General features: G+C 44.0%; 1 protein-coding gene across 1 annotated transcript in view; it reads left to right on the forward strand.

Annotated features, from left to right (window-relative positions):
- LOC139746549 (uncharacterized) overlaps positions 1–24,660 on the forward strand; it is a 263,361-nt gene that overhangs the window by 121,925 nt on the left and 116,776 nt on the right. The gene's annotated exons all lie outside the window — the stretch shown is intronic.

Raw genomic sequence — 24,660 nt, forward strand, 5'->3', positions numbered from 1 at the left:
CTTGGCGCGTCCTTGAGGGGCGACGATGATGCCATGTTGCAGGACGACCAGCAACCTGGGGCCCAGACCAGCCACCTGGCGGCCACATCCTGTACTACTACCCCCCCCACCACCTCTCTCTCTCTCTCTCTCTCTCTCTCTCTCTCTCTCTCTCTCTCTCTCTCTCTCTCTCTCTCTCACACACATCAGCGTTTAAAAAAAACACGTTTAATGTGGTTGTACGACCGTGGACAAGGCACTTGGTTGCTCGCTTACGTCATCACCCTCACTGGTGTAGTGACCTCTCTGGTCACGTTCTCCCCCCCTCCTCCCCCTCCCGCCTCCATAACGTATTCCTGCACAGGGTCAGGTCAGGTCGCAAGCTTGACCTGACCTGTCACTGTACATCGTAAACAATGGGTTTGGGTCGAATCATTTCAGGTCATGACCTGTGAATATGGTCGTCACTAGCAGTTCAGGTCATGACCTGTGGATATGGATGACCTGACCCGTTAGGTTGACCTGTAACGAGCTGTCACTATTGGTAACACTGAGTGTCGGGTCAGACTTCTTTCAGTAGTTGTAACCACCTGCGTCACCGGCCGGCCGTGACCTGGGATTGCATCATTTAGGAGGTCAGGTCAAAGGTCACCCTCACCCTCCACACCAGTTGCCTATGACGTGAACTGTACAGGTTAGGTCAGAGGTCAGGTCAGAGGTCATTCCCACTGTCTTCATCTTTAGAACCTCCTCTTCTTCACCCATGACACTTCACCGTATTGAACTCTGTGGGTCAGGTCAAAGGTCATCTTCACGACACCCTCATATTCACCTCATCCCCGACACACTGTCCTCAGAAGTGGACCTCACAGGTCAGGTCAGGTCAGGTCGCTACACCCCCTCCCCCCCCTTCCCCCTCCCCCCCCTTCATATTCGCTACACGCTCGACAGCGTCGGTGAATGTAGGTTTGCGGCAGGGGTGTGTGATGTCTCCATGGTTGTTTAATTTGTTTATGGATGGGGTTGTTAGGGAGGTGAATGCAAGAGTTTTGGAAAGAGGCGCAAGTATGAAGTCTGTTGTGGATGAGAGAGCTTGGGAAGTGAGTCAGTTGTTGTTCGCTGATGATACAGCGCTGGTGGCTGATTCATGTGAGAAACTGCAGAAGCTGGTGACTGAGTTTGGTAAAGTGTGTGAAAGAAGAAAGTTAAGAGTAAATGTGAATAAGAGCAAGGTTATTAGGTACAGTAGGGGTGAGGGACAAGTCAATTGGGAGGTAAGTTTGAATGGAGAAATACTGGAGGAAGTAAAGTGTTTTAGATATCTGGGAGTGGATCTGGCAGCGGATGGAACCATGGAAGCGGAAGTGAATCATAGGGTGGGGGAGGGGGCGAAAATCCTGGGAGCCTTGAAGAATGTGTGGAAGTCGAGAACATTATCTCGGAAAGAAAAAATGGATATGTATGAAGAAATAGTGGTTCCAACAATGTTGTATGTTTACGAGGCGTGGGCTATGGATAGAGTGGTGCGCAGGAGGGTGGATGTGCTGGAAATGAGATGTTTGAGGACAATATGTGGTGTGAGGTGGTTTGATCGAGTAAGTAATGTAAGGGTAAGAGTGATGTGTGGTAATAAGAAGAGTGTGGTTGAAAGAGCAAAAGAGGGTGTTTTGAAATGGTTTGGTCACATGGAGAGAATGAGTGAGGAAAGATTGAAAAAGAGGATATATGTGTCAGAGGTGGAGGGAACGAGAAGTGGGAGACCAAATTGGAGGTGGAAAGATGGAGTGAAAAAGATTTTGAGTGATCGGGGCCTGAACATGCAGGAGGGTGAAAGGCTTGCAAGGAATAAAGTGAATTGGAAGGATGTGGTATACCGGGGTGGACGTGCTGTCAATGGATTGAGCAGGGCATGTGAAGCGTCTGGGGTAAACCATGGAAAGTTTTGTGGAGCCTGGATGTGGAAAGGGAGCTGTGGTTTTGGTGCATTATACATGACAGCTAGAAACTGAGTGTGATCGAATGTGGCCTTTGTTGTCTTTTCCTAGCGCTACCTCGCGCACATGCGGGGGGAGGGGGTTGTCATTTCATGTGTGGCTAAGTGGCGACGGGAATGGATGAAGGCAGCAACTATGAATATGTACATGTGTATATATGTATTTGTCTGAGTATGTATATATATGTATACGTTGAAATGTATAGGTATGTATTTGTGCGTGTGTGGGCGTGTATGTGTATGTGGGTGGGTTGGGCCATTCTTTCGTCTGTTTCCTTTCGCTACCTCGCTAACGTGGGAGACAGCGACAAAGTATATATATATATATATATATATATATATATATATATATATATATATATATATATATATATATATATATATACCCCTATACACGCACAAGTATATGTTCATATCAACATATACATACATAAATACACATGTACATATTTATACTTGCTTGCCTTCATCCATTCCCGGCGCTACTCCACCACACAGGAAACAGCATCACTGCCCCCTGCTTCAGCGAGGTAGCGCTAGGAAAAGACAACAAAGGCCACATTCGTTTACACTCAGTCTCTAGCTGTCATGTATAATGCACCGAAACCACAGCTCCCTTTCCACATCCAGGCCCCACAAAACTTTCCATGGTTTACCCCAGACGCTTCATATGCCCTGGTTCAATCCATTGACAGCACGTCGAACCCGTTACACCACTTCGTTCCAATTCACTCTATTCCTTGCACGCCTCTCACCCTCCTGCATGTTCAGGCCCCGATCACTCAAAATCTTTTTCACTCCATCTTTCCACCTCCAATTTTTCCCTATTTCTTCCACCTCTGACACATTTATCTTATCAATCTTTCTTCACTCATTCTCTCCATATGTCCAAACTATTTCAAAACACCCTCTTCTGCTCTCTCAACCACACACTTTTTATTACCACACGTCTCTCTTACCCTTACATTACTTACTCGATCAAACCACCTCACACCACATATTGTCCTCAAACATCTTATTTCCAGCACATCCACCCTCCTCCGCACAACTCTATCCATAGCCCACGCCTCGCAACCATATGACATTGTTGGAACCACTATTCCTTCAAACATACCCATTTTTGCTTTCCGAGGTAATGTTCTCGACTTCCACACATTCTTCAAGGCTCCCAGGATTTTCGCCCCCTCCCCCACCCTATGATTCACTTCCGCTTCCATGGTTCCATCCGCTGCCAGATCCACTCCCAGATATCTAAAACACTTTACTTCCTCCAGTTTTTCTCCATTCAAACTTACCTCCCAATTGACTTGTCCCTCACCCCTACTGTACCTAATAACCTTGCTCTTATTCACATTTACTCTTAACTTTCTTCTTTCACACACTTTACCAAACTCAGTCACCAGCTTCTGCAGTTTCTCACATGAATCAGCCACCAGCGCTGTATCATCAGCGAACAGCAACATGTATATAATTTTCGCGAGTGTTTGTTTACATGGGAAGCTGAGGTTGTGTACGCCATTACTGCTACTTGTGATCAAGGATAGATAACGTTGTTATCAGTGCATGTTATCAGGAACAGAAATAGCTGTGACAGTCTCAGGAGCAGTAGCACAAATAGCAGTAGTAGCCAGTAGCAGTGGTAGTCAGTAGCAGTGGTAGTCAGCAGGAACGTTAGCTGGTCAATAGCAGTTCCCGCCTGGCTGGTTGGGAGCAGGTGTTTTGGTAGCTCCCACTTGCCACATCCTCAATATTTATCTCAATTATACCAACGTAAATTGTATTCATTCATATTTTCTTGAATATATTTCGGGAATAAGATGTAAAACTTAATTAAGTGCATTAATTCGTTTGCATAAATGCGATCGGCTTGAATGTAAATAAAAGGAAAACGGAATTGTGGATGTGGTAACTGTACAGGGTAGTTGGCTGGGGCCTCCGGTGTTGTGGTGAGCCAACCTCCAGTGTCTCCCCGACTCTCGTGAGGAAGAGTCACGTGATCGCTGCTCTCGTGTGTGTGGGTATTTGTGTTCTAGATGCAGATAATTGCTTATCTGTGTGTCGGACGTATGCAAATTAGTGTTATCAGTTAAGACCACCGACAGTGAACTAGAAGCTTTTGTTGATAAGGAAGTGGTCCATGTCACGCAGTCGTGAACGATCAACAGATTGGTATTAATCAAGACACATCAACACGTGATGGCTCGTGTAACTTGGTTGACCACTGGGTTGTGGATAACAACACGTGACCGGATTGTAACAGCTCCGTGGATCTAAGTGTGTTACGGTCGATGTGTGTGTGTGTGTGTGTGTGTGTGTGTGTGTGTCACTGTTAACAGGGAACACTCACAACAGTAATTACTGTTTTACGGGAAAGCGGTAGTGAGGATGTAGAGGGGAGGGGGGGGGAGGATGAACTGGTGTGACGATGGTTGACAGTGACGCTGTGAGTGTGTGACAGGTGGCGTGACGGGCGGAAGATGACGTCAGTGTTATGTTATTTTCCCAGAGTTGTTAACAACTGTGGTTGTGAGTGGGGAGGGGGGGGAGGTGTACACACACAGTAACAACCCCTGACCCCCTGAATTGGTTCCTGTGATCCAACGATTCGTCAGTGTGTCTAGTCTAACGACCCCCCCCCCCCAACAGCCTATTCTAAACGTAATTACGTAAATACAGCAACAAAAAACTTGAATAAATAACTTAAGGTTAATTATTATCTGAGTCTCATTGAGTCAGTCACTGTGTCTGTATGTGGCGATGGTTGTGTCTGTCTGTCGCTAGTTGAGCTGTTCTCTGGCCAATCAGACGTGGGATCAGCCACCAAGTGGTCTGGCAGGTCATTTACTTCCTCTTCCTCCCAGTTATCATTTATCTGTGAGGCCAAGCCTTCATTTATACGTAAAGGAAGTGCGATAACCTCTTCTCTGGTCGTTGTTTACTGGTAGATCTCTCTGGTCGTTATCTGCTGGTAGATCTCTCTGGTCGTTATCTACTGATAGATCTCTCTGGTCGTTATCTACTGGTAGATCTCTCTGGTCGTTATCTACTGGTAGATCTCTCTGGTCGTTATCTACTGGTAGATCTCTCTGGTCGTTATCTACTGATAGATCTCTCTGGTCGTTATCTACTGGTAGATCTCTCTGGTCGTTATCTACTGACCCCCTAACATTACCTCACACCCTGATGCTCCTCCTTACCCTACCCTACCCTACCTTACCCTACCCTACTTTACCCTACCCTACCTTACCCTACCCTACCCTACCCTACCCTACCCTACCCTACCCTACCCTACCCTACCCTACCCTACCCTACCTTACCCTACTCTACTCTACCCTACCCTACCCTACCCTACCCTACCCTACCTTACCCTACCCTACCCTAGCCTAGGGTCATGCTGGAAGATAGGGGGAAGTCCCACGACCTCCCCCCCTCAGGGGGTTAAGGGTGCCTACTTATGCCTTCAACAACCTTGAAGTTAGAGCCTGAGGGACCGAACCCCCCCCACAACCCCCCACAAACCCCCCCCCCACACCTACTTCCTGGATTTTTTGTTTATATGTTTTTTTGTGATGATGTCTTTCATTCCAGCACTCCATCGTAAACATCATTAAGGTTTAAAGAGTCGCTTAAATACACCAGCGAACGGGAGAGCTGAGAACCCACAGGTTATAATAAAGGAGGAGGGGAGTTATAACCTTGACACCAGGGTTAAGATTGAGATCTGTCCATTGTTGATGTTGTTGTTGACAATGGTTGTTGTTGTTGGTGGGGAGTATTGTAGCGGGTTGTACCAGCTGGGATGAGGCTCCATGTGGTTGTACCAGCTGGGATAAGGCTCCATGTTGTAGCGGGTTGTACCAGCTGGGATGAGGCTCCGTGTGTGGTTGCACAGGTGTCGACCTGCCACCAAGGGACGGGGGATCTCTCTGCTGGCAGGAGGTGGTGATGGTGGCGGGGTGGTGCTGTACCGCCTTCCTGAACCGTGGGCTGAGGTCTAGTGTGTTGCTACATATTGTATCACTCATCGTGTTACATATATCCATAGATTGATACATATTTCAGTTGTGTATTTGTTTATTGATTTATGTAAACACGATCAAGCTTTATGTACATATTAGGATCATTCTAGAACCGAAGATTACATGTATTCCTTTCCTTGTGTTGAACCGTCTTGTTGACCCGTTTCATACGCCGTTATTACCCGGAAGTTTCCGAAATCGTCAATAAAACAGATTTTATTAAGTTTTTATTGCTTAACTTTCGTTTTTATGTATAGTTTTAAGTTTTTATTGCATATTTTTAAGTTTGTATCACTAATTTTTATGTTCTTACCGCTTATTTTGAAGTTTTTATCGCTTATTTTTAAGGTTTTATCTTATTTTTAAGTATTATCGCAAATGTTTGTTTTTTCGCAAATCTTTAACTTTATTGCTTTTAAGTTTTTATCGCTTAATTTTTGAAGTTTTCATCGCTAATTTTTAAGTTCTTATCGCCTATTTTTGTTCTTATCGCATAATTTTTAGGTTAATATCGCTTATTTTTGTTTTTATCGCTTAATTTTGTTTTTATCGCTTAATTTTTCCCCTCACGATTCTTTCCATATACACTACCATTACAGGTGTATATAAACATGCGTACTATAACATATAGTTTTGCTTGTCACCTTGTGTGATTAATATCGTAAAGTTAATAATTGTAAGGTAATTATAGCATTAGTGGCACCTGAAATAGTAGGGTTTATCCAGGGGAATATATATATATATATATATATATATATATATATATATATATATATATATATATATATATATAAGAAGATAATAGTTAAGTTAATATTACCTTGAAACATATCTTGTGAGGAAGTTGGGATTACATTTTATGAATTAGTTACAAAAAAATGATTATATTGTCCACAGAAAACGGTGATGGTGGTGCCCAGTGTTACCACCACCATCACAGATGGAAACATAATTATCGTCTTAATGTGGAACTTTGTTATGTTGCTCCAGCCGGTCAACCATCGTTAACCTGGCCTCATGAGAGTCTGATTGCCTCGTTACGAGGGTCTAGGGTAGTTAGGCCGAGATGACTGGAAGTAAAGAAGTACGACGGTACGACCCTTGACCACGACGGTACGACCCTTGACCACGACGGTACGACCCTTGACCACGACGGGACGACCCTTGACCACGACGGACGACCCTTGACCACGACGGTACGACCCTTGACCACGACAGTACGACCCCTGAGTACGACAGTACGACGGCTGAGTGCGACAGTACGACCCTCAGACTGATGGCCTAACCTTTGACCTGACCTGTGTACGTAGAGGTCATTCCGTCCTTGTGAAGTGACACATCTTGAGTATTGTCGTACCTGAACATAACTTAAGGATTAGCTTGAGTTATAACTTGAAGGAATTATAGTGACAGTTAACTTGTGATTTAACTTAAAATTGATATGTGTCGTTTGACCAACGTGAATTGGGTCGTTCCGAGGGTGGTTGTGTGATAATTGTAAGACGTGAGGAACTTACAGATTAGTGAGGTCAAAGTTAGTAGGTATATACAGATAATTCAAATATGATAATTTGCAAATTATCATTGTGATTATGAAGGCGCTGATCATGTTAATGGTGTTTGTGAAACTAATTATTGATCATGTCTCTTGTTGACCTTATCTATAATACTGTAACTACTCTAACTGGCCGTTGGTGATATGTTAACAGCCCTGTTGAGGACAAATTACCTCACCTCATTCGAGATGAGTCGTTTGTCCGCCAGTTTGTTTTCATCACAACGATTAACATCCAACACATCAAGTCTTGATTAACTTGATGGATCAACATCATGATCTAAGCCATTGATCATTTAGAACCATTGTATAACAATTATGTCCGCCTCTTTTCACTGCTAGTGTGCAGTGTGTGTGTGTGTGTGTGTGTGTGTGTGTGTGTGTATGTGTGTGTGTGTGTGTGTGTGTGTGTGTGTGTGTGTGTGTGTGTGTGTACGTAATACACAGGAGTAAATACACAGGCAATATACACCAGGTTATTATACACTGGGGAGCAGGAGTGTACACAGGCGTGGGTCCACGGCTGTTCATCATGCGCGTGAAGGGGGCGTGGCAGGAGGCGTGGCCACCTGCCTCCGTGTGTGCTGTTTGCAGATGATGCACACGCCGTGACGGGAGTGGCGGCAAGCAAGGTGGAGTGTATCGACGTACGAGAGGGAACTAGACAGACACTGAAGTGGCTCTGGTGATGTAAAATTCGAGCCAAGATAATGTTATGTTCAACTTCACATGGAACGAATAGAGAAATTCTTGAGGGAAATATGAGAGATGAAGTCAGAGAGCTGGGTTACAGAGAGAAGAGTAAGGCGTGACCTGATCATACATTTAAAGTTGGAAACATCATGAAGATACAAGACACTTGAGTGGAAGATATATATATATATATATATATATATATATATATATATATATGTGTGTGTGTGTGTGTGTGTGTGTGTGTGTGTGTGTATATATATATACATGTGAACCTACATACGTGTCACACACGTGTCTGGCGAGCCCAGGTGTGTAATTAAACCACTGGACTGACGTATTTCCATACATATGACTCACGCCGGAAATAACGCACTCATGTACGTATATACACTGTGACCGGCTGACTGTGTATGTTCCTGTGTGAGTGGCGGAGTACGGTAGCTCTGTACTGAATATACTCTCTCTCTCTCTCTCTCTCTCTCTCTCTCTCTCTCTCTCTCTCTCTCTCTCTCTCACACACACACACACACACACACACACACACACACACACACACACACACACAATTGTATGATAATTGTGGTTATAACAATATTACATTGATGGTAACAGTACCCTGTTATGTTGTCTGTTGTGAGACGTGTTCTGTTGTCTATTGTGAGGGAGGGAGGGGGGGGGGGTTCGTTATTCGATATAGAAAATGGATCGCCTGACTCTTGCAGAAGATGGCTTCTGGTGTGGTCGTGTGTAGGGGGTGGTGGGCGTCACACACACGGGGGGGGGGTGTTACAGGCGTCACACACGAGTGAGGGGTAGGGGGTTACAGGCGTCACACACCAGGGGGGGGAGGGGGGAGCTTAGAGTCAGGTGTGGGAGGGTGGATCAGGGTGAGGGAGTGAGCGGGGTCTGTGCCACAGAAGGGGGGGGGTGAGGGGTCATATGAGACAAAGTGTTCTATGTTCACGTGGAAAATTTTGATTAAATTTTAAAATTTTGATTAAATTTTAAAATTTTGATTAGATTTTAAAATTGATTAAATTTTAAAATTTTGATTAAATTTTAAAATTTTAATTAAATTTTAAAATTTTGATTAAATTTTAAAATTTTGATTATTTTTTTTTTTAAAACTGATTAAATTTTAAAATTTTGATTAAATTTTAAAATTTTAATTAAATTTTAAAATTTTGATTAAATTTTAAAATTTTGATTAAATTTTTTTTTAAAAACTTGATTATACAGAATTTTAAATTTTAATTTTTTACTTTAAAATTTAATTTAAATTTTAATTTTTTACTTATTTTAAATTTATATATTTACGATGTTGATGTTTTTCCCTTAGTGTCAATTATGACCAGTTGTGTATCATGATGATGGTCGTAGTATTGCATTATAATGCCCCAGGACTCGTATGGTGTGTCTACAGGAGCAAAATGGCGTCGCTCAGAAAGCTGGTTCATAAGTGGCGCGAGATAAATATTGTTTATCATTGAAATCATGAAGACGTAGGATGCAGTAGTGTGTGTGATGAAGATGTCAGGGAAAAAATATAAAAGTTACTGTAGAAAATTATTCTCTTAATCTTATTTTTAATTCGTTTTCGAAGATAAAATTGTGTGGGTCAGCGAGTTTTTCAAGCCACCATTCTGTTAATGTTTGCACATAATTTCCTTAATTATTATCGTAGTTTTAAACACGTTATCATCCTGTTTTGGGTGAGCTTCTGAGAGTCCGTACCAATGACATCCGGGTTCGAACCCTTCCAACGTTGTATTGGAACAGACAGACGAAACTTTTGGGAACTTTGCGACTAAACTCGTGATGGCTGTTGGCAGTTGGTGTGTTGTGGTTGGTGTGGCGTTCAGCACGACGCTGCTGCGGCCACAAACAATGGGGCTGATCGGCGGAAGAACCTTGTTCGTAGGCCCCTCAGGTGAGGAAGGGATGGGACCCCAGCAAGCTGGAGGCGGTCAACGGAGTAAGAGAGACACACACTGGCTTCCTGGTGATCACAGAGATACTACATCATTCTTATCAAACAGCAAAATGAAACAATAATGTTGAGAAATGGACTTGAAAGTCTTCAGATATTTAGATTAGTGTCATATGGTGTTTGACCAGTGTATCATGTGTAGCTAAGGTCATGGCGGGGCCATGTGTAGTGTGATGAAGTGTATTCTTGCTACACTTTCTCTGGTGGATGACAACCACACTTGCTTTGGTGGATGACAACCACACTTTCCCACAACCACAACATGGAGGTTATGTCTTCATGTTGTGAAGGCAGGAACCAGCCTCCAGTACCAGAGAAGGTCATCATGTTGTGGCGCCATTATCACTTTCCCCCGCAGCTTGTGGTCACGGGCCTGACCTGACCTGACCTGACCTGACCTCTGGCGCTGTAGGGCAATACTGGCACCAACTGTAACGCTATTCTGCTCTGATGTTGCCTCTAAAATTTCTTTAAGAGATGTTCTCATGGTCTATAAATTGTCATTTATTACCCACTATTGTTGTCATTTATCACTCAGTATTGTTGTCATTTATGACCCAGTATTGTTGTCATTTATCACTCAGTATTGTTGTCATTTATGACCCAGTATTGTTGTCATTTATGACCCGGTATTGTTGTCATTACCCGGTATTGTTGTCATTACCCGGTATTGTTGTCATTACCCGGTATTGTTGTCAGTAAATGTCTTTATCGTGTGGTGTTGGCTGGGTCGTGACGTCAATGTTGAGTGCGGGCGGGAAAATGGCACAAGGTCTGTGCGTCCCTCTGTACTGCCTGGCTGCCTGGTTGTACTGGCTGGCTGGTTGGCTGGCTGGTTGTACTGCCTGGTTGTACTGGCTGGCTGGTTGGCTGGCTGGTTGTACTGGCTGCCTGGTTGTACTGGTTGGTTGGTTGGTTGGTTGGTTGTACTGCCTGGCTGGTTGGCTGCCTGGTTGTACTGCCTGGCTGTACTGGCTGCTTGTACTGCCTGGCTGGTTCGCTGGCTGGTTGTACTGCCTGGTTGTACTGGCTGACTGGTTGTACTGCCTGGTTGTACTGGCTGACTGGTTGTACTGCCTGGTTGTACTGGTTGGTTGGTTGGTTGGTTGTACACAACCATGCAACACAAGCCACAGCAAGCCAGGGTGGTTATAGTTGTTATATAGTTTGTTGTGGTTGTGACAAGTATGGTGTTGACACACACGGGAAATTATCGGGTTATTATTATTATTATCATGATGATAATTGACTCCATTATATTAGTGTAAGCCATGGTGGAGACTGGCGTGTTGTGTACCATCTCTGCTACAGGTTTGGTTGTGTCATGAAGACATGATCAATATTATTAACATTATATCATCATACAACGGTAGGAATAACTGATAATTATGATAACGAATCATTACTATAACTCGACTCTCACAGTAACATGAAAACAAGATATAACACAAGGAATAACACAAGATTTAACACAAGATATAACAAGATATAACACAAGGTATAACACAAGATAATACACAAGATATAACAAGATATAACACAAGGTATAACACGATATAACAAGATATAACACAAGGTATAACAAGATATAACAAGATATAACACAAGATATAACAAGATATACCACCAGACATAACACAAGATATAACACAAGACATAACACAAGATATAACACAAGATATAACATTTTACTTGTGTTGTCATTGTGTGAGTGGTGTTGTGGGGGGGGGGGGGGGATCAACCATCAGGTATGCCGGCTTGTGTCCCCGCCTGACTCACCCCTGACTTGTTTCTCTTCCCTTGTATCTCACCATGGCTTTCAAATCATGTATTCAAGTGGTCATGGTAAGAGGGAGATATATATATATATATTTTTTTTTTTCCTGTGTTTTTGTATTTGATGATGACAACAATGAACTTCCACACACACTGGGGTGTGACCTGCTCAGTCATTTGACCCGCTGCTGAAGAGGTCAGGTTGAAGGTCAAAGGTCATCATGGCCTCCAGGAAAGTGAGTTTGTTGAGGGGAAAGTGAAGGTGAGAGTTTGTTGAGGGGAAAGTGAAGGTGAGAGTTTGTTGAGGGGAAAGTGAAGATGTGTTTGGCGATAATGAAGACATTTCTCTTCATGGAACGAAGGGTGAAGATGAGTGTGGTGATGTCATGTTCTCTGGTGAACATGATGATGGTGAGAGAGAGAGAGAAGGTTAGAGGGGAAAATGGCGTCGTATTTGGAGCAGTTTTTGGTGTGATCATGTCAAGTTAACGATAGATAGATACATCAGGTTGCGATAGATTTCCCCCCGGTGGTAAACACCCAAGGGTTTTATGACCTCGATAGATAGGTTAGCAGGGGGGGGGGAGGTGACCTGGGGGTAACACTGAGGGGAGCAGTGCAGGGGGGAGGGGGGGGAAGAGCCGGGCGCGAGGGGTTCTGGTACCTTCCATCCCCTCGGCTGTTCCAGCCAGCCATCCTACCTGGCTAGGCAATTTTTTTTTTCCCCCAGTTATTTCCATGGATGGAGGTCAGGTCGAGGGTCGCTGGAACAACGTTAATTGCCTTCGTAATGATAGTTAAGGAAGGGAGTGAGGTAAGACAAGATGGAGCAGGACTTGCAACATTGTTGTCATTATTAAAAAATGGTAAATAAAGCGATAGTGGGGAGGGCCATGTTGGACAGGGAAGAAGTTCGATAATATGATAGATAAAACACATTTAGATAACAAGTCATTAAAACCTGACCTAAGTTTCCTGTGGAAATGGATGAGCTTTAGCTTAATTGATTTTGTTGGTTTAATTGTATAATTGAAGCAACCATGTTGTTGTTGTGGTCTGGTTGGGACAGAGTGTTCGCTGGTGTGTTCGTGCGCCAGGACGCGTGTGCGTCGGCCCGCCACAGCGCACGACAACAGGATGTAAACACGAGGCCATTGTCTATCTATCTATCTATCTATCTATCGTCATACAGTTGGTGAAATTACTATGAAAATAGAGTGGAATCTCAGATGTCAGGTTAGATATTTGTCGAAGTTTCTGGTCATTTCTCTAAGATGGAGACGTTGATAATGTATGTATTACATATATATATCTTTTTTTTAAGGTCATAGAATGAAATTTTAGTCTTCAATTTTTTTTATATTATAAGTTTGATGATTGTGAAGGTCTCTGTACTGCACATCACGTCATTTTACCATGATTAGACCCATATTAGCCCAGGTTTTCATGTGCCTCACCACAACCGTAGGATTACATGTGTCAACATTGCAATTATACTCGAGCAAATATTTTTATCTTGACTCTTGTCTTTGTTCAACGAAATTGATGATAATCTAAAGTTGGACCTTGAATTAAAATACCAGAAGGTGAATTGTATATATATCTTTCTTTCAAACTATTCGCCATTTCCCGCATTAGCGAGGTAGCGTTAAGAACAGGACTGGGCCTTTGAGGGAATACCCTCACCTGGCCCAATTTTCCGCGTGATCAAGATATTCCTATGAGTCCACGGGGAAAATGAAACACGAAACGTTCCCAAGTGCACTTTCGTGTAATAATCACATCATCAGGGATAGAAATATTACACGAAAGTGCACTTGGGAACTTTTCGTCCTTCATTTCCCCGTGGACTAGGAATATGTGTGTGTGTGTGTGTGTGTGTGTGTGTGTGTGTGTGTGTGTGTGTGTGTGTGTGTGTGTGTAAACCTTCCTTGAGCCATCCTAAGGAAAATATGTGCACATTACATACCGTTGCTTCATAACATAGCAAGACAGCCTCCCACGGCAGCGGGTGGTCCGTGGCAGCTGTGGTCTTCCCACAGACCAATGATTCCACTGGTGGCTTCCCGCAGGCCCCCAGAGGACCAGGCCCTCACCCTCCCCCTGGGGCCGTAGACCAACCTGCCAAGGGGAGCGGTGCTGTTTGGTTATAACATAGCCGCACTCTATCTAACGTGACCCTAACATAGCCGCACTCTATCTAACGTGACCCTAACATAGCCGCACTCTATCTAACGTGACCCTAACATAGCCGCACTCTATCTAACGTGACCCTAACATAGCCGTACTCTATCTAACGTGACCCTAAATAGCCGCACTCTATCTAACCTGACCCTAACATAGCCGTACTCTATCTAACGTGACCCTAACATAGCCGCACTCTATCTAACGTGACCCTAACATAGCCGCACTCTATCTAACGTGACCCTAACATAGCCGTACTCTATCTAACGTGACCCTAACATAGCCGTACTTTATCGTACCTAATTTTAACATAGCCGTACTGTATCGAACCTAATCTTAACATAGCCGTACTCTGTCAAACCTGACCCTAACATAGCTGTACTCTATCTAACCCTAACATAGCCGTACTCTATCGAACCTAATCTTAACATAGCGTTACTCAATCTAATCTGACCCTTACATAGCTGTCCTCTAACCCTAACATAGCGGTACTCAATCTAAGGTACCCTAAACATAGCCGTACTCTATGTAACCCAACCTTAATATAGCCGTACTCTATGTAACCCAACCATAATATAGCCATACTGTATGTAACCTAGCTTTTATACTGTGCAGTTTAAACCTAGCCAGACAACATAGCCTAGCTTATGTCTTGGTTGCCTCAAACACGTAGGCAATGGTTTGGTACTGGGTAGAATATTATACCATAAACTGAGCTCCCACTCTGCCTGATTAGCCTAGCTAGCTCTCTCTCTCTCTCTCTCTCTCTCTCTCTCTCTCTCTCTCTCTCTCTCTCTCTCTCTCTCTCTCTCTCTCTCTCTCTCTCTCTCTCTCTCATGTCTTGGCTGTATCATAACAGAGGGCCCGCGTGTGGCTCCGCCTGCCTTCATTTGCGCATTTAAAGTATATTAGTAACGCGCGCACACACACACACACATACACACACACACACACACACATACACACACACACACACGCGCGCACGCACGCACACACACACACACACACACACACACACACACACACATTTCCAATATTAAAACTGTTAATAATAATATATGATGATGAAGGCGCGTCATCTTGTGCTGGAGTGGAACACTTGGTCATTATGATCATAGTGACACACCTAACAATTGACTACATCAATTAACTAGTGAATCACAGTAGTGTGGCCCTGGACGGTGTGGGCCACAGTAGTAGTGTGGCCCTGGACGGTGTGGCTCACAGTAGTAGTGTGGCCCTGGATGGTAAAACCCTCATCTTCTGTCTCAGTAACATATTAAAAACCATTCAACATGGCCACCAGGGCCACCGTGGAAAAATTGAGCCATTTCTTTGTTTTTATTTTGTGGTTCATTTTGTGTTTTTCAATTATTGGGTTCGTTTGTACACGTTATAAGAAATTTGTGGTTTTGTGAAAGAAGTTTTTGAATGAAGGCAAGAGGTGAATGCATGACGTAGAGAGAGAGAGAGAGAGAGAGAGAGAGAGAGAGAGAGAGAGAGAGAGAGAGAGAGAGAGAGAGAGATGTAGTCACGTTACACATGATGACGCAGTACCTCGCCTTCAGGAGCAGGAAGGGCGTGGTGGTGACTGGCCAGTGTCGCGTCTCACGGAAAAGGACACCTGATTAACCATAGAAAACGGTTTGTGTGTCGCAACACCCCAACTGGACCTCATTGACGATAGAAAACGGTCTGTGTGTCGCAACACCCCTACTGGACCTGATTAACCATAGAAAACGGTCTGTGTGTCGCAACATCCCTCCACTGGACCTGATTAACCATAGAAAACGGTGTGTGTGTCGCAACACCCCCCCACTGGACCTGATTAACCATAGAAAACGTTGTGTGTGGTTGTAATATCACCCACCACCTCCCGCTGGACCAGATTCACGACAGAAAACGGTGTGTGTGTGTGTGTGTAGCAACACCCACCCCCGCTGGACCTGATTAACGACAGAAAACGGTGTGTGTGTGTGTGTAGCAACACCCCCCCAAACGTTAATCCAGCAGTGTGTGTGTGTGGGGGGGAAGAGGATGATAACGAGACGTGACGACCCCAGATCTCTGGGGATGAGCCACCTCATGTGGTAGTGCACTCACACACACACACCCCCAGAGAGAGAGGGAGGAGGAGCCGCCCCCACGTGACGCCCTCAGTACACAGGATCGATGGCCGGCGTTCCCTGTCGTGAGGGCGTGTGACCCAGGGCGTCCCTGGCTGACGGCGAGACCTGGGCAAGGGGCGTCGCGTCCCCGGCCTTCGTCAGGAGTTTCCCCCCCCCCCCCAGGGCACGTGAGGACACCCGAAGGATCGGCCCTTGATAGGATCACCTGGAGGAGGAGGTCGAGAAGCCCCTGGAGGGGGAGCGGGTGGAGGAGGTCCTGCGTCAGGATGCGGAAGGACAAGGTGGAGTCGAAGGGCTTGGCTGGAGGACTGAAGGACGAGGAGAGCAGCAGCTCCTCCGTCAGCGCCTCCTTCTGGAGGATAGCCACCTTCTCCTTCGTCCCGGTCAAGTACAAGGTCAAGAAGCTGGCGGCTCTAGGTCAGTACCAGGGGAGGTCAGAGGTCACCAGAGAGTCAGGTCACTGTCTGAGGGGAGTCAGGTCACTGTCTGAGGGGAGTCAGATCACTGTCTGAGGGGGAAACAGGTCACTGTATGAGGAGTCAGGTCACTGTCCGAGGGAAGTAGGTCACTGACGGGAGCTAGATCACTGTCTGACGGGAATCGGGTCACTGTCTGAGGGGGAAACAGGTCACTGTATGAGGGGAAACAGGTCACTGTGTGAGGGGGAAACAGGTCACTGTATGAGGAGAAACAGGTCACTATGAGGAGTCAGGTCACTGTCCGAGGGAAGTAGGTCACTGACGGGAGTCAGGTCACTGTCTGATGGTGTCAGGTCACTGTCTGAGGGGAGTCAGGTCACTCAGGGGCGATGCTATTGAGAGTTTTGAAGTATAAGGTGTGGGTCAGGTCAGTGTAGACTGAGAGAGAGGTCAGCTTAGGTCAGGTCAGGCAGAGGGTAAACACACACACACACACACACACACACACACACACACACAGGTCAGGTCACGCCTTTGTGTGAGTAGAGACGGGGAGGTCAAGGTCACAGGAGGGAGGGGGGTGAGGGGTGGAGGGACACAGGAAGGGTCGTTAAGGTGGCATTAACTAATGAACCATCGTTAACAACCTTAGTGTCATTATGTTGTATAACAACATTATATTGATTAGAAAAACATTAACTGATACATTCTGATTCAATATGGGTTTTACAATATACTGTTGTGTTCTAACAACACCCTCCATGTTGTGTTCTAACAACACCCTACAAGGCTGGCGAAGTTGTAGAATCACAAGGTGTTGAGAGATCTCCCATGGGCCATGTTTACCTGGAAACATCCAGGGTTCGACTCCCGCTGGTCCACCGTGACCTTGGTCGACCAAACGACCCTAGAACCACCCCCCCCCCCTCCTTTATTATAATAACCCCAACACCTGTTATGATATCCCCCCTCAACACGTGTTATAACCCCCTTCCCCCCCCATCTTAACAACCCCATCCGGTAGTTTAACACAAAATTGTCCAAAATCACTTCCGTGTCACAGGTGCCGCGTTGGCAACAGTGCGTGGTGGAGGCCAGTGTTACCAACGGTCGTGACGTGTGGTTCACAACTCACAACAACACTTGTAGGTTGTGCTGTTCTAACCAGGAAGTTGTAGATGTTGTGTGAACGTAATTTATATATCAAGAAACTTTATATTAATCTTGAAGGTGGAATTCAAAGTAATCCCATCTGGTTGTATTACATTATGTTAAACGTATAATTACATTGAATTATATAATATAATTACATTGAATTATATAGTATAATTACATTGAATTATATAATATAATTACATTGAATTATATAGTATAATTACATTGAATTATATAATATAATTACATTGAATTATATGATATAATTACATTGAATTATATAATATAATTACATTGAATTATATAGTATAATTACATTGAATTATATAATATAATTACATTGAATTATATAATATAATTACATTGAATTATAGAATATAATTACATTGAATTATATTTCCTAATGAAGCCAAAAATGTAAGTTAATGTAATGTAAGATAATCTGTGTGTTACGGGTCATCACAGTTCACAACCATTATAACATCCATCTTGGTTATTGTGAAATTATTCAATAATAATTATTTTGTAGTTTGTAAAGTATGATTTATACATATTAATGTATTTATTATGATGCTTTTGGTAAGTTTTCGTCGCTCTGGCTAAACTAATTTGTTTGACTGTATTCTGTAGTTGTTTGACTGTATTCTGTAGTTGTTTGACTGTATTCTGTAGTTGTTTGACTGTATTCTGTAGTTGTTTGACTGTATTCTGTAGTTGTTTGACTGTATTCTGTAGTTCTTTGACTGTATTCTGTAGTTCTTTGTATTCTGTAGTTCTTTGACTGTATTCTGTAGTTGTTTGACTGTATTCTGTAGTTGTTTGACTGTATTCTGTAGTTGTTTGACTGTATTCTGTAGTTGTTTGACTGTATTATGTAGTTGTTTGACTGTATTCTGTAGTTGTTTGACTATATTCTGTAGTTGTTTGACTGTATTATGTAGTTGTTTGACTGTATTCTGTAGTTGTTTGACTATATTCTGTAGTTGTTTGACTGTATTCTGTAGTTGTTTGACTGTATTCTGTAGTTGTTTGACTATATTCTGTAGTTGTTTGACTGTATTCTGTAGTTGTTTGACTATATTCTGTAGTTGTTTGACTGTATTATGTAGTTGTTTGACTGTATTCTGTAGTTGTTTGACTGTATTCTGTAGTTGTTTGACTGTATTCTGTAGTTGTTTGACTGTATTCTGTAGTTGTTTGACTATATTCTGTAGTTGTTTGACTGTATTCTGTAGTTGTTTGACTGTATTATGTAGTTGTTTGACTATATTCTGTAGTTGTTTGACTATATTCTGTAGTTGTTTGACTGTATTCTGTAGTTGTTTGACTGTATTCTGTAGTTGTTTGACTATATTCTGTAGTTGTTTGACTGTATTCTGTAGTTGTTTGACTATATTCTGTAGTTGTTTGACTGTATTATGTAGTTGTTTGACTGTATTCTGTAGTTGTTTGACTATATTCTGTAGTTGTTTGACTGTATTCTGTAGTTGTTTGACTGTATTCTGTAGTTGTTTGACTATATTCTGTAGTTGTTTGACTGTATTCTGTAGTTGTTTGACTGTATTATGTAGTTGTTTGACTGTATTATGTAGTTGTTTGACTGTATTCTGTAATTCTCTGACTGTATTCTGTAATTATCTAACTCTACTCTAATAGATAAGAGCCAGAGATAAGAAATGTTGCCTGTATTCTGTAACAGATAAGAGCCACAGATAAGGGATGTTCAGGGAGTGAGGAAGGTAGTGAGGTAGTGAGGGAGGTAGTGAGGAAGGGGGAGGAGGGAGTGAGTGAGGTAGTGAGGGAGGGAGGTAGTGAGGGAGTGAGTGAGGTAGAGATAGAAAACGTGAGTCATGGTGGTGGAGCACGCCCGCCATCATGGTTCAGGGAAACTTAATTGCCTTCCCTCAAGGCGGCGCTACTGTGGGGGGGGGGGTGGAGGAGAGGAGGAGGAGGAGGAGCAGGAGGAGGAGGAGGAGGAGGAGGAGGAGGAGCAGGAAGAGGAGCAGGAGGAGGAGGAGGAGGGAGGGAGGGAAAGCGCGCGGAAGGAGGAGGATGGTGTTTCCTCCGGGGGAGGGGGTAGGGGGGTGTGGGGGGGATGTTGTCGCGGGGCAATAATTCATGAGACACGTCCGCCCTGGTGACGTCACCAACCAGCCAGCCAGGGAAAGTGTTGGAACCAACTTCCGCTTCTTCTTTATTCTTCCTCCACCTCCTCCACCCTGGCCTCCACCCTGGCCTCCACCCTGGCCTCCACCTGGAGGTCGGCCTCCCGCCCTCCGCCATGCGACTCCCTGAGACTGGAAGGCATGCGTTGTTCGTGCAGCCATGCGCAGGTGTGTGTGTGCTCCTCCCATGCGTCACCTGAAGTGCGATGTTGGAATGTGTGATGTTGTGATGTTACTATGGGTCAACACACATACATACACACATACATACACACACATACATACATACACACACACATATACACACACACACACACACACACACACACACACACACATATACTTACACACACACACACACACATACACACACACACACCAGCGGAGGGTATGGAAAATCCTGGGTTCGAACCCCTGCCAGGCCAGGCCAGGCTTTGTATCGTACTTAAGTTACTGAAATTATCAAGCTTTATTTTGACCTTGTATGACCTTGAGGTCAAAGTTTGAGGTAGTGTTATTACATCATTTATGGTTTAATTGCTTTTGTTAATTGATAAATTGTATTTATTTGGAATTAATTCCACACATTGCTCACACATGCTGGGATGACAGACAGTAGCAGCGTCCCGTGACGCCCCGCCACATCCCCGGGACTGTCATGGGAGGTCCCGGGACTGTCATGGGAGGTCCCGGGACTGTCATGGGAGGGTGGCAGGTCCCGGGACTGTCATGGGAGGGTGGCAGGTCCCGGGACTGTCATGGGAGGGTGGCAGGTCCCGAGACTGTCATGGGAGGGTGGCAGGTCCCGGGACTGTCATGGGAGGGTGGCAGGTCCCGAGACTGTCATGGGAGGGTGACAGGTCCCGGGACTGTCATGGGAGGGTGGCAGGTCCCGGGACTGTCATGGGAGGGTGGCAGGTCCCGGGACTGTCATGGGAGGGTGGCAGGTCCCGGGACTGTCATGGGAGGGTGACAGGTCCCGGGACTGTCATGGGAGGGTGGCAGGTCCCGGGACTGTCATGGGAGGGTGGCAGGTCCCGGGACTGTCATGGGAGGGTGGCAGGTCCCGGGACTGTCATGGGAGGGTGACAGGTCCCGGGACTGTCATGGGAGGGTGACAGGTCCCGGGACTGTCATGGGAGGGTGGCAGGTCCCGGGACTGTCATGGGAGGGTGGCAGGTACGAGATGTTGACCAGTTTTTACCCGAGTCCGCCATGTTTGGCAAGGTGGCTGGCGGGCGTACGACTACACTATACTTAATATCGTTACGTAACACACCAGCCACTGAACTACCTCATTCCACTCCTCAATTGTTAAAAGAAATCCCTTATAATACACTATATAAATTATGATACACTATATAAATTAGATATTATTTTAAGATATATGTGGAGCGTTCCATATACAGGATGTATGGTTGTATAGCTGGCCAGACGAACGCCAGTATGTTTGTATTTGATATACTACAACAGTTGGGGTTGTGATATACTACAACAGTTGGGGTTGTAATATACTACAACAGTTGGGGTTGTGATATACTACAACAGTTGGGGTTGTGATATACTACAACAGTTGGGGTTGTGATATACTACAAGTTGGGGTTGTAATATACTACAACAGGTGGGGTTGTGATATACTACAACAGGTGGGGTTGTGGTGCATACCGTCTGTTGTTTATATATATAGCGTTCATTATGTGTATCATTACAACCATTGGTTGTAATGGATAGTAAACCCAACCCCAGGATCTCGGTAATTCATACGAGTATATTAAAGTATACTCGTATGGATGTTTACTATGTATACTCTGGCGTTGTTGTATTACGTGTTGTATGAATAGTATGACAGTTGTATGTAGTTACATAAGAGTGAAGTACATAGTTACATGTCATACATACATCGTATAACTTTAATTGTATATGACGGACAGTAGGTAGTGTATACATGTATCAGGGACAGTAGGTAGTGTATACATGTACCAGGGACAGTAGTTAGTGTATACATGTATGAGGACGTCATAGGTTCAGCCCAGAATCATGTATTAATTTCTTTTTCACATGTATGGCTCACTTCTCACTCACTGTGGTTTGGCATTATTTAGTCTTGTTATCATGTTAATGTGGTTTGTTTACTTGGTTAGTGTGTTTGTTTACTTGGTTAGTGTGTTTGTTTACTTGGTTAGTGTGTTTGTTTACTTGGTTAGTGTGTTTGTTTACTTGGTTAGTGTGTTTGTTTACTTGGTTAGTGTGTTTGTTTCCTTGGTCAGTGTGTTTGTTTACTTGGTTAGTGAGTTTGTTTACATGGTTAGTGTGTTTGTTTCCTTGGTTAGTGTGTTTGTTTACTTGGTTAGTGAGTTTGTTTACTTGGTTAGTGTGTTTGTTTCCTTGGTTAGTGTGTTTGTTTACTTGGTTAGTGAGTTTGTTTACTTGGTTAGTGTGTTTGTTTCCTTGGTTAGTGTTTGTTTACTTGGTTAGTATGTTTGTTTCCTTGGTTAGTGTGTTTACTTGGTTAGTGTGTTTGTTTACTTGGTTAGTGTGTTTGTTTACTTGGTTAGTGTGTTTGTTTACTTGGTTAGTGTGTTTGTTTCCTTGGTTAGTGTGTTTGTTTACTTGGTTAGTGTGTTTGTTTACTTGGTTAGTGTGTTTGTTTCCTTGGTTAGTGTGTTTGTTTCCTTGGTTAGTGTGTTTGTTTACTTGGTTAGTGTGTTTGTTTACTTGGTTAGTGTGTTTGTTTCCTTGGTTAGTGTGTTTGTTTACTTGGTTAGTGTGTTTGTTTACTTGGTTAGTGTGTTTGTTTCCTTGGTTAGTGTGTTTGTTTACTTGGTTAGTGTTTGTTTACTTGGTTAGTGTGTTTGTTTACTTGGTTAGTGTGTTTGTTTCCTTGGTTAGTGTGTTTGTTTACTTGGTTAGTGTGTTTGTTTACTTGGTTAGTGAGTTTGTTTACTTGGTTAGTGTGTTTGTTTACTGGTAGTGTGTTTGTTACTTGGTTAGTGTGTTTGTTTACTTGGTTAGTGTGTTTGTTTACTTGGTTAGTGTGTTTGTTTCCTTGGTTAGTGTGTTTGTTTCCTTGGTTAGTGTGTTTGTTTACTTGGTTAGTGAGTTTGTTTACTTGGTTAGTGTGTTTGTTTACTTGGTTAGTGAGTTTGTTTACTTGGTTAGGTAGATGGTTGTGTGTTGTGTTTCCTGTGGCACGACATTACAACCTTGCATGACGTCAACAATAAGGTTGTTGTAAGTATTGCAATTACCATTTAGTGGTGCTGGTTGTGGAATAGTTATTACTTGTGTTTATTTGTTGTTGTTGTTGTTGTTGTTGTGGCTGGGGTAAGGAAGACCTATACATGTATGTACGTGACCTTGTACACCCAGCTCAGCCACAACCCTCTCGTGTGTTGTTGTTGTTGTTGTTGTAAGATTTCCCCGACCATGCCCCCCCCCCCCCGGGCAACGTCGTACTGACGTAGGAAATGTACCATAACCAAACCTTGTTGTTGTTGTTGTTGTTGTACTGGAACAAAGCTTCCGCGTCGGCCAGACCTCAAGGTTGGGTCTGGCGGCCATGTTAGACGCTCACCACCGCTACGCTAGGCTAGGCTAGGCTTGGGTTAGGCTAGGCTAGCCTTAGGGTAGGTTGGACTAGGTTAGGTTACGCTAGGCTTGGGTTAGGCTATGCTAGGCAGGGGTGGGCTATGCTAGGCTAGCCTTGGGTTAGGCTATGCTTGGCTTGGGTTAGGCTAGGCTAGGCTTGGGTTAGGCTAGGCTAGGCTTGGGTTAGGTTATGCTAGGCTTGGGTTAGGCTAGGTTAGGTTAGGCCCGCCACTTGTATATGTGTACTTGAGTGTTCAGTCTTCGTGGTGTTGTGATTGTATTAATGTTATGATGAAGGTTGTATGTACACAGAGAGGGAAGGTAAGATGGAGTTTATAAACAAACTAAGACATTAACATTTTTGGAAATAGAAACTGACGTTGTTTTACAACCATGATGTAAGTTATAGTGGCTAGGTTGTACGTGGCTAGGTTATACGTGGCTAGGCTATACGTAGCTAGGTTAACGTGGCTAGGCTGTACGTAGCTAGGTTATACGTGGTTAGGCTATACGTAGCTAGGTTGTACGTGGCTAGGCTATACGTAGCTAGGTTGTACGTGGGTAGGCTATACGTAGCTAGGTTATACGTGGCTAGGCTATACGTTGCTAGGTTAACGTGGCTAGGCTGTACGTAGCTAGGTTAACGTGGCTAGGCTATACGTAGCTTGGTTGTACGTGGCTAGGCTATACGTAGCTAGGTTATACGTGGCTAGGCTGTACCTAGCTAGGTTGTACGTGGCTAGGCTATACGTAGCTTGGTTGTACGTGGCTAGGCTATACGTAGCTAGGTTATACGTTGCTATGCTGTTCCGTACGTGTACTGGTGTCATGACCTGATTCAGTCATGTATTACATGGCTGTGTTACACAACAAGTATATCTGTTATATGTGACCTCTAAGCCTCCTCGTTACCAGGGTCATTACAGCTGTTAATGTTAATTAACTACCGTAATTGGTCTTGTTTTCAAGGTCATTGTCAGCGTCAGACGTGGGTGTCACTACGCGTATGATT

This window comes from Panulirus ornatus, chromosome 65 (assembly GCF_036320965.1).
Source record: "Panulirus ornatus isolate Po-2019 chromosome 65, ASM3632096v1, whole genome shotgun sequence".
NCBI lineage: Eukaryota > Metazoa > Arthropoda > Malacostraca > Decapoda > Palinuridae > Panulirus > Panulirus ornatus.